Source organism: Lactuca sativa, chromosome 8 (assembly GCF_002870075.4).
Source record: "Lactuca sativa cultivar Salinas chromosome 8, Lsat_Salinas_v11, whole genome shotgun sequence".
NCBI classification, from domain to species: Eukaryota; Viridiplantae; Streptophyta; class Magnoliopsida; order Asterales; family Asteraceae; genus Lactuca; species Lactuca sativa.
The window spans coordinates 84,572,651-84,580,280 of NC_056630.2; the positions used below are offsets into that span (position 1 = coordinate 84,572,651).

The window sequence follows — 7,630 nt, forward strand, 5'->3', positions numbered from 1 at the left end:
AGGCGAAGGTTCCACTGGGGCACGTAAAGGTGGTCATCTCTTGGTCCATTGGGTCTATGGGTATTTGGAAATACCCGGAAAACCCGTCTAAGAAGCAATAATAGCTATGGCCCGAAAGTCTCTCTAACATTTGGTCTATGAAAGGAAGGGGGAAATGGTCTTTGCGAGTGGCATCGTTTAGCTTGCGATAATCGATACACACTCGCCAACCGGTTACCGTTCGCGTTGGAATTAACTCATTCTTCTCGTTGGTAATGACCGTCATTCCTCCTTTCTTGGGCACCACCTGGACCGGACTCACCCATGGGCTATCGGAGATGGAGTAGATGATTCCTGCATCCAAAAGCTTTACCACCTCCTTCTTGACGACTTCTTGCATGTTCGGGTTTAATCTTCTTTGATGTTGCACCACCGGTCTGGCTCCTTCTTCTAAGTTTATTTTGTGAGAGCAGTAGGATGGACTTATTCCCTTTATGTCGGAGATGCTCCACGCGATGGCTTTCTTTCTTTTCTTCAGTACCCGTACAAGCTCTTCCTTTTCTGTCTTGGAGAGATCTGAGGCTATAATTACTGGCTTCTGATTTCCTTCTTCCAGAAAGGCGTATTCCAGATGGTTAGGCAGTGTTTTGAGCTCCAATTTAGTGTTCATAGTGGCGTACTCGCCGAGTGCAGGTATGGTACTCGGCGAGTTCATGGCGGCATTTGCGACTGCTGACTTTTCTTCAGGTGTACTCGGCGAGTAAATCGGGTCTACTCGGCGAGTAGGGCTTTCAGCTTGGTTTTTGAGTTCTTCATACTCTGCTTCCTCCAACAGTCTTTCAATCTCTAGTAAATCTTTCTCTGGATCAAATACTTCTTCAAAAGCTGCCACCTTGCTGGAATCTTCAGGTATGTCTCCTTCCAATAACTCGTCAAGCATGTCGATTGAGAACGCCGTGTCGTCACTACTCCTTGAGTACTTCATGGCTTGGTCTACCCCGAATGTTACTGAGTCATCCCCAACTCGCAATGTGAGCTTTGAGTCTCTCATGTCTACGATGGCGCTAGCGGTGTTGAGGAAGGGTCTTCCAAGGATGATTGGTACTTGCGGATCCGCCTCCATGTCAAGAATGATGAAGTCAGCCGGGAAGACAAACTTGTCTACTTTCACTAATAGATCTTCACATATGCCTCTTGGGAAAGTAACCGTCTTGTTTGCTAAATGAATTGCCATCCGAATTGGCTTTGGCTCTGGGAGGTCCAGCTTTTTGAAGAACGAGTATGGCATAAGGTTTACACTCGCTCCCGAATCAGCTAAAGCATGAATTGCTGCCAAGTTGCCAAATTGGCAAGGTAAAGTTAAGCTCCCCGGATCACCCTTCTTCTTTGGTAGTTTGTTTAGCATGGCTGCGGAGCAATTCTCATTCAATACTACTTTCTGCACCTCTTCCATCTTTCTTCTATTAGTGAGGAGTTCCTTAAGGAACTTTGCGTACTTGGGCATTTGCATGACGGCTTCGATGAAAGGAATGTTTATTTGAAGAGTTTTAATATGATCAAGGAATTTCTGATACTCCTCTTCCTGCTTCTCCTTCTTGGCTCGGGCTGGGTACAGCATTGGAGGCTGGTAAGGTTTGACGGGTGGCTGATCATGCGGTTTTTCAGATGTACTCGCCGAGTACATCGGTCCTACTCGGCGAGTAGATCTCTCAGATTGTGAATGTTGGTTCTCAGCTTGTGCTTCCGTTTCTTCCTTCTGTGAGTCCTTATTCTCTTCAGTACGAATGGGGGCCAGGGGAGTAATAACCTTCCCACTTCTTGTGGTAATAATGTTCACTTGCGCGCCTCGTGGGTTGTTCTCGGTTTTGCTAGGAAGTTCACCCGGTGACCTTTGGTTTAATTGTTGAGCGAGTTGCCCAAGCTGAGTTTCTATATTATGGATGGATGCTTGCTGATTCCTGAGCATTGTTCTTGTTTCTTGGATAGCAGCATCGTGGTCACTGTGTCTTTTCTCGGAAGCAGCCACAAATTTAGTTAGCATCTCTTCCAAGCTTGGCTTCTTCTCTTGCACCGGCTCCTCTTTTTGGTAGAATCCTCTCCCTTTTTGCCTATACTTCTCCTCCTTGGCCTTCTTGTACTCTTCATAAGGCAACCACTCCTTCTTCTGTCTTCGCCAGTCTTCATCATATCGGTCACCGCTCGAATAGCATGCTTGTGCCTTTTTGTTGCCGTGCTCATCCAAATCACAATCTCTAGTGAGGTGAGGTCCATTGCAATTCTCGCAACCCACCCGTATGGCATGGATCGTTTGATCCATTTTATCCATTCTTCTATCCATGGTTTTTAACATGGCCATGACCGCGGATAAATCTTCAGTAGCAGCATATGCGGCTCCCCTCGTGACATCATTCCTTGGGTTGTGGTATTCTCTAGAGTGTTTAGAGAATTCTTCAATTAATTCTTTGATTACCGGGGGTGGCTTCTTCGTAAGTGGGCCCTGTGAGTCTAGCAGCTGCCGGGTCGTAACATTGACTCCATCATAAAAGATGGACACTTCTTGTTGGCTATTTAGATCATGGTGTGGGCAATTTCGTAGTAGACTTTTGTACCTCTCCCATGCTTCATACAACGACTCTCCAGCTTGTTGTTCAAAATTTGCAATGGCCTTCTTGAGCTTGGCTATTTTTGATGGTGGGCAAAAGTGATCTATAAATTCTTCCTTCATTCTGGCCCAAGTAGTGACTGACCCAGGAGGAAGTGATTTGAGCCAGTCTTTAGCAGCACCCTTGAAGGTTACTGGAAGCATCCTAAGCAGCTGAGTTTCGCGGGTAACATTTGGAATGTTGAAGTAATCAGCAACATCATTTACTTCATCCAAATGTTTGTAGGCGTCTTCATGATCTTTCCCGTGGAAAGGTATCTCCTTGAGTGAAGCTAGGATATGACCTTTTAGCTCAAAGGTGGCAGTTGCGGGAATTGCGGGTTGCACAAGTCCCGGGCCATGGTCGTCGCGCATCCTCTTCTTCCATTCTCCCATGGGAATTTCATCAATGTTAGCCATAGTGAATGCTAATTCTTCCTCCTCTTCGGTGTCTTGCTCGTAAGTTGCCTCGTCTTCTTCCTCGGTTTCGTATCTAATTTCTTCTTGAATTGGCTCTTCAATTATTAAGGAAGCGCTTGAAGCTCCGGATTTGCTGCTCTTTTTTTTTTTCCGAAAACAGTCTTCAAGTTGGACAATGGTGATTTCTTTGGTGTGCTTGAACTCTCCACGTCCTTCCCTTTGTTTCTTTTCAATTCGGATTCGGGGTCTTCAAACGGGGGTACCAGTGGCGTGTTTGCTCCTCTGGTCATGAAAGTCCTGAAATTAATCAAATAAAAGCGTAAAAAGAACAAAAAAAATTGCAAACAACTAAAAGAAAAAAAAATCTAAATGAGCTGTTACTCGCCGAGTAGTCGCGAGTGCACTCGGCGAGTAGCAGTGATTTTTCAAAAAAAATTTCTAAGTTTTAAATCTAACTAAAACAGATACTAAAACCTAATTGCTATTTACTAAACTGCAATAAATGAACTTTATGCAAGTAAACTCACACAAAGGATCGAAAAAATTAGGAATTAGCTTAATTATTTAGAACCGTTCCCCGGCAACGGCGCCAAAAACTTGATGTGTGTAAATTCAACTAGTTTTATCCCTACTTTTTATTAATAATTTGAGCACACAAAGGCAGTGAACCTGTCTTTAAGTGGTATAGGTTGATAAGTAAGGTATCGAACTCAGGGAACGGAAATTAAACTAATAGCTAATTTTAACTAAAATAAATAATAAAAGTAAATGGTTTTTCTCTAGTTTTGCAAGACTAGAAACTTAACAAATTAAATTTAACTAATTAACTAAAGCAACAACTATTCACCAAATTTGATAAAGATGTTTCTATTTAGGTTCAACCAATTCACTCCTATGGTTATTTAAGTTAAGATAGATTAATTGCTATTGGTTACCAATGATAATAGTTAGGTTCATGTTCATTACTCCTAACCCTTAGACAATTAACTAATTTAAGCGTTGATCAAGTGTTTAAACTAATTAATTCCCTAGATTAATTATTTGGGTTAAATAAGATTTGTAATGGTCAATTAAGTTATTAATTCAATTAACCTCTTGTTGGTGGTTTCTCAACAAGCTCACACATTAATCTTCCTATTTTCTTATTAATCTTAGTTTCATAATCATTACTTCCAAGCATACGTTTTAGCATTCACATAGACATATGAGGTTAACAATTAAGTGATGTTCATGCAACCTAATTGCCTTCCAATTAACAGAAAATAGTAGTGATTAACACATAAGGTTCTTTAACAAACTTAATTTAACAAATCACCATTAGACAATTAAACAAAATTCAATAATTAACCATAGGAGTTCTTTGGTATTCCCCAAACAGAAACAAAAACGAGTTTAGCTCATAGTTGCAGTAGAAACAAACAAAGAAACAAAGTTTAAGAAAGCAAACATGTTTAATTCCTAAGTCTAAGTGGTAGAATTAACCTAATTGCTTGAATTCTTCCAACTCTTGAAGCTTAGGGTTCTTCAATGCCTTCTGAATCTTTTTGTCGCAGGTAATTCTCCCAAAATTCGCCAGAAGTTATATCCCTAGTGATCAGGATTCGTCTTATAAAGATATCTCAAAACAGAGGCTACTCGGCGAGTAGCAGAATCAACTCGCCGAGTAGGTCAATACTTATCCGTCTTCAGGTTAGCAGTCGTACATATCTTCTAGTATCTCATCGTGTACTCGCCGAGTAAGGCCGAGGTACTCGCCGAGTAGGTCATTCTTGGCACCCTTTAATCTTCTCTTGCTTTCCTTTTCTCCTTTTTACATCCAAGCATATCTTTTGGGCTGAAAACACAATTCAAAGCATTTTAAGTACCTTTTGTCCAAATTATTCTCATAATTAACCAAAAATAACTAAGAATATATGTTAAATAATTAACTAATTATTCACATATCAAAATACCCCACACTTGACTTTTGCTTGCCCCCAAGCAAAACTATGTTTTAAACACATTAAAATCACATTAATAATTCCAATCATTCCCAGCCATTATGCCAAGACCGCAACGCATGCATTTGTGTCTAATTCCTAAAAAACCCCCCATACTCCAAATACTCACAATCCTCATAAACATTCGCCCACTCACCCCGAACTATGCTCATTTTATGCAACCCTCCGAATCCATCCTCAGAAAACCTCTTTACCCTCAAGGTATTTTTAATTGAGCAACCCAAGCATACATAATCTAGATAATTACAATTAATGATACCACATTGGAGCTCTTTGGAATTCTTCACTTCTTTGACATTTGATCTTTGATATCTTCAAATTCACCAACTTTGTTGCTTGATTTTTGGTATCTTCAACTTTTTGAATTTCTTCGAATTTCCGATCTTCATATTTGACATTTGACTTTGATGCTCCAAAAATTCTTCAAACTTTTTCTTGTAATTCTCTCTTTTTTTTTTTACATGTATTCCTCATTTTTTTTCACTCAAATCCCTACATGCTTAAGCAGGGGCGCTCAATCTCAACCTTTATTGGCTAATGATAAAAATCTTCCTGGATACATTTCAGGTTTAGGCTGCAAAACATATTGCATCCCTCAGGCTGAGCAGGGTCGTGTTTTTGTCTCATGATTTCACTGGAATAAGGAAGCCACAAATGCACTAGAACGTGTATAGGCTCAACTAAACATTTGGGTTCTCATGCAATTATTAACACAACTTTAATATGGAATCCTAATTTTTACCAAAATTTTTTTAATTTAAGACCTAAGCATTTTAAATATTCAACAAGTTAAACATTAGCCTAAATTAAGATTCTAAGTGTTCTAAGATGTGACTAACCCCCTACCCCACACTTATTTTATGCAATGCCCTCATTGCATATTATAACAAAAAATGCAATTAGAGAGAAAGTTGGAACAAACTCCCCTGGGGTAGCAGTCGCTAGGTTGACACTCTCGTCTTCAACTCCATCTTCTAGTGACTTTAACCATGGGAACAGCTCATCCATGGCATGGGTGTCATATGTCTCTTGTGGTTGATAGCTCGAAAACTCCAAGGAAAATTGGTTGTTGCACAAGTCGCAGTAGTAGTGCACAAAGAATGTATGAATGGCACATGAACAATAACCAGAACAAAGAAAAATTCCTCCTGCAGCAGGCTACTCGGCGAGTATGCGAGTAAACTCGGCGAGTAGGATGTATCGGACAAGCAGATCGCACAGAAGCAGATGTACTCGCCGAGTAGTATTAGTGCACTCGGCGAGTAGAGCATATAATTTCAGAAATTGTCTAATTGCTGGCTTTCTTTACTCTAGTGTTGTCATGCAAATATAAATGCACTCTCCAAGAACTCTCTAAACAGCAGCACTCTAATAAATTCTCGATTAGTACGGACTCAACCCTAGGAACAAAACTCCATAAGCATCCCTAAAAGCTCTCATTCCTCGCTTGACCATTCCTAAATAGCATGCATCCTAGCTTCAATACCTGAAAAGAAAACTAACAGTAACACTAAAATTCAAACCACTTCACCAAGTCCCAAGTTCACAATTGTTTTTTTTTTTTTTTTTTTTTTTTTTTTAAAACAAACATCACAAACAAAACAAATAAAAATAAAATCTTCATTCCTCATCGTCCATCCCAGCTCCTCCAGCTCCACTTCCACCTTCTCCACTCCTTCGTTGCATCCGTTCGTCCCAATTCATTATGTACGGATAACCGAGTCCCGGCCGCGGGGCAATGTGCATTTATTGGAAAAGATAATCAAAGGATTGATTGGTGTAATTGACTCCTTGCCCTATATCATCCAAGTATCGCCGATACTCCACTTGGTTCCACCCTTCGTTATCCTCCACCGGAATCACCGGTGGGTCTTCACGTACCCGCTCGTTCCTTGGCCTAACCCGCCTTCCGGGCTCTTCTGGGACCGCCGGCTCATCTTCATTTGGAATAGTAAAGGAATCACCAAATTTCTCCACTATCCGAGCCCTCCTATAGAGTGCCGTATTGAACGGAGGAGGGTGGATAACCGTTAGCATTTGGGCTTGCGGTAATTCCAAAATCCCAAATGATCGCGCGAGCCTCATTACTTCCAAGCATACGTTTTAGCATTCACATAGACATATGAGGTTAACAATTAAGTGATGTTCATGCAACCTAATTGCCTTCCAATTAACAGAAAATAGTAGTGATTAACACATAAGGTTCTTTAACAAACTTAATTTAACAAATCACCATTAGACAATTAAACAAAATTCAATAATTAACCATAGGAGTTCTTTGGTATTCCCCAAACAGAAACAAAAACGAGTTTAGCTCATAGTTGCAGTAGAAACAAACAAAGAAACAAAGTTTAAGAAAGCAAACATGTTTAATTCCTAAGTCTAAGTGGTAGAATTAACCTAATTGCTTGAATTCTTCCAACTCTTGAAGCTTAGGGTTCTTCAATGCCTTCTGAATCTTTTTGTCGCAGGTAATTCTCCCAAAATTCGCCAGAAGTTATATCCCTAGTGATCAGGATTCGTCTTATAAAGATATCTCAAAACAGAGGCTACTCGGCGAGTAGCAGAATCAACTCGCCGAGTAGGTCAA

The 7,630-nt window shown here is 40.5% G+C and overlaps 1 non-coding gene across 1 annotated transcript; it reads left to right on the plus strand.

Moving 5' to 3' along the window:
- Positions 1 to 2,549: 2,549 nt before the first annotated feature.
- On the plus strand, positions 2,550 to 2,656 carry LOC128128237 (small nucleolar RNA R71). Its single transcript, XR_008226097.1, has one exon. It is a non-coding gene; the product is annotated as a small nucleolar RNA R71 (small nucleolar RNA).
- Positions 2,657 to 7,630: the final 4,974 nt, after the last annotated feature.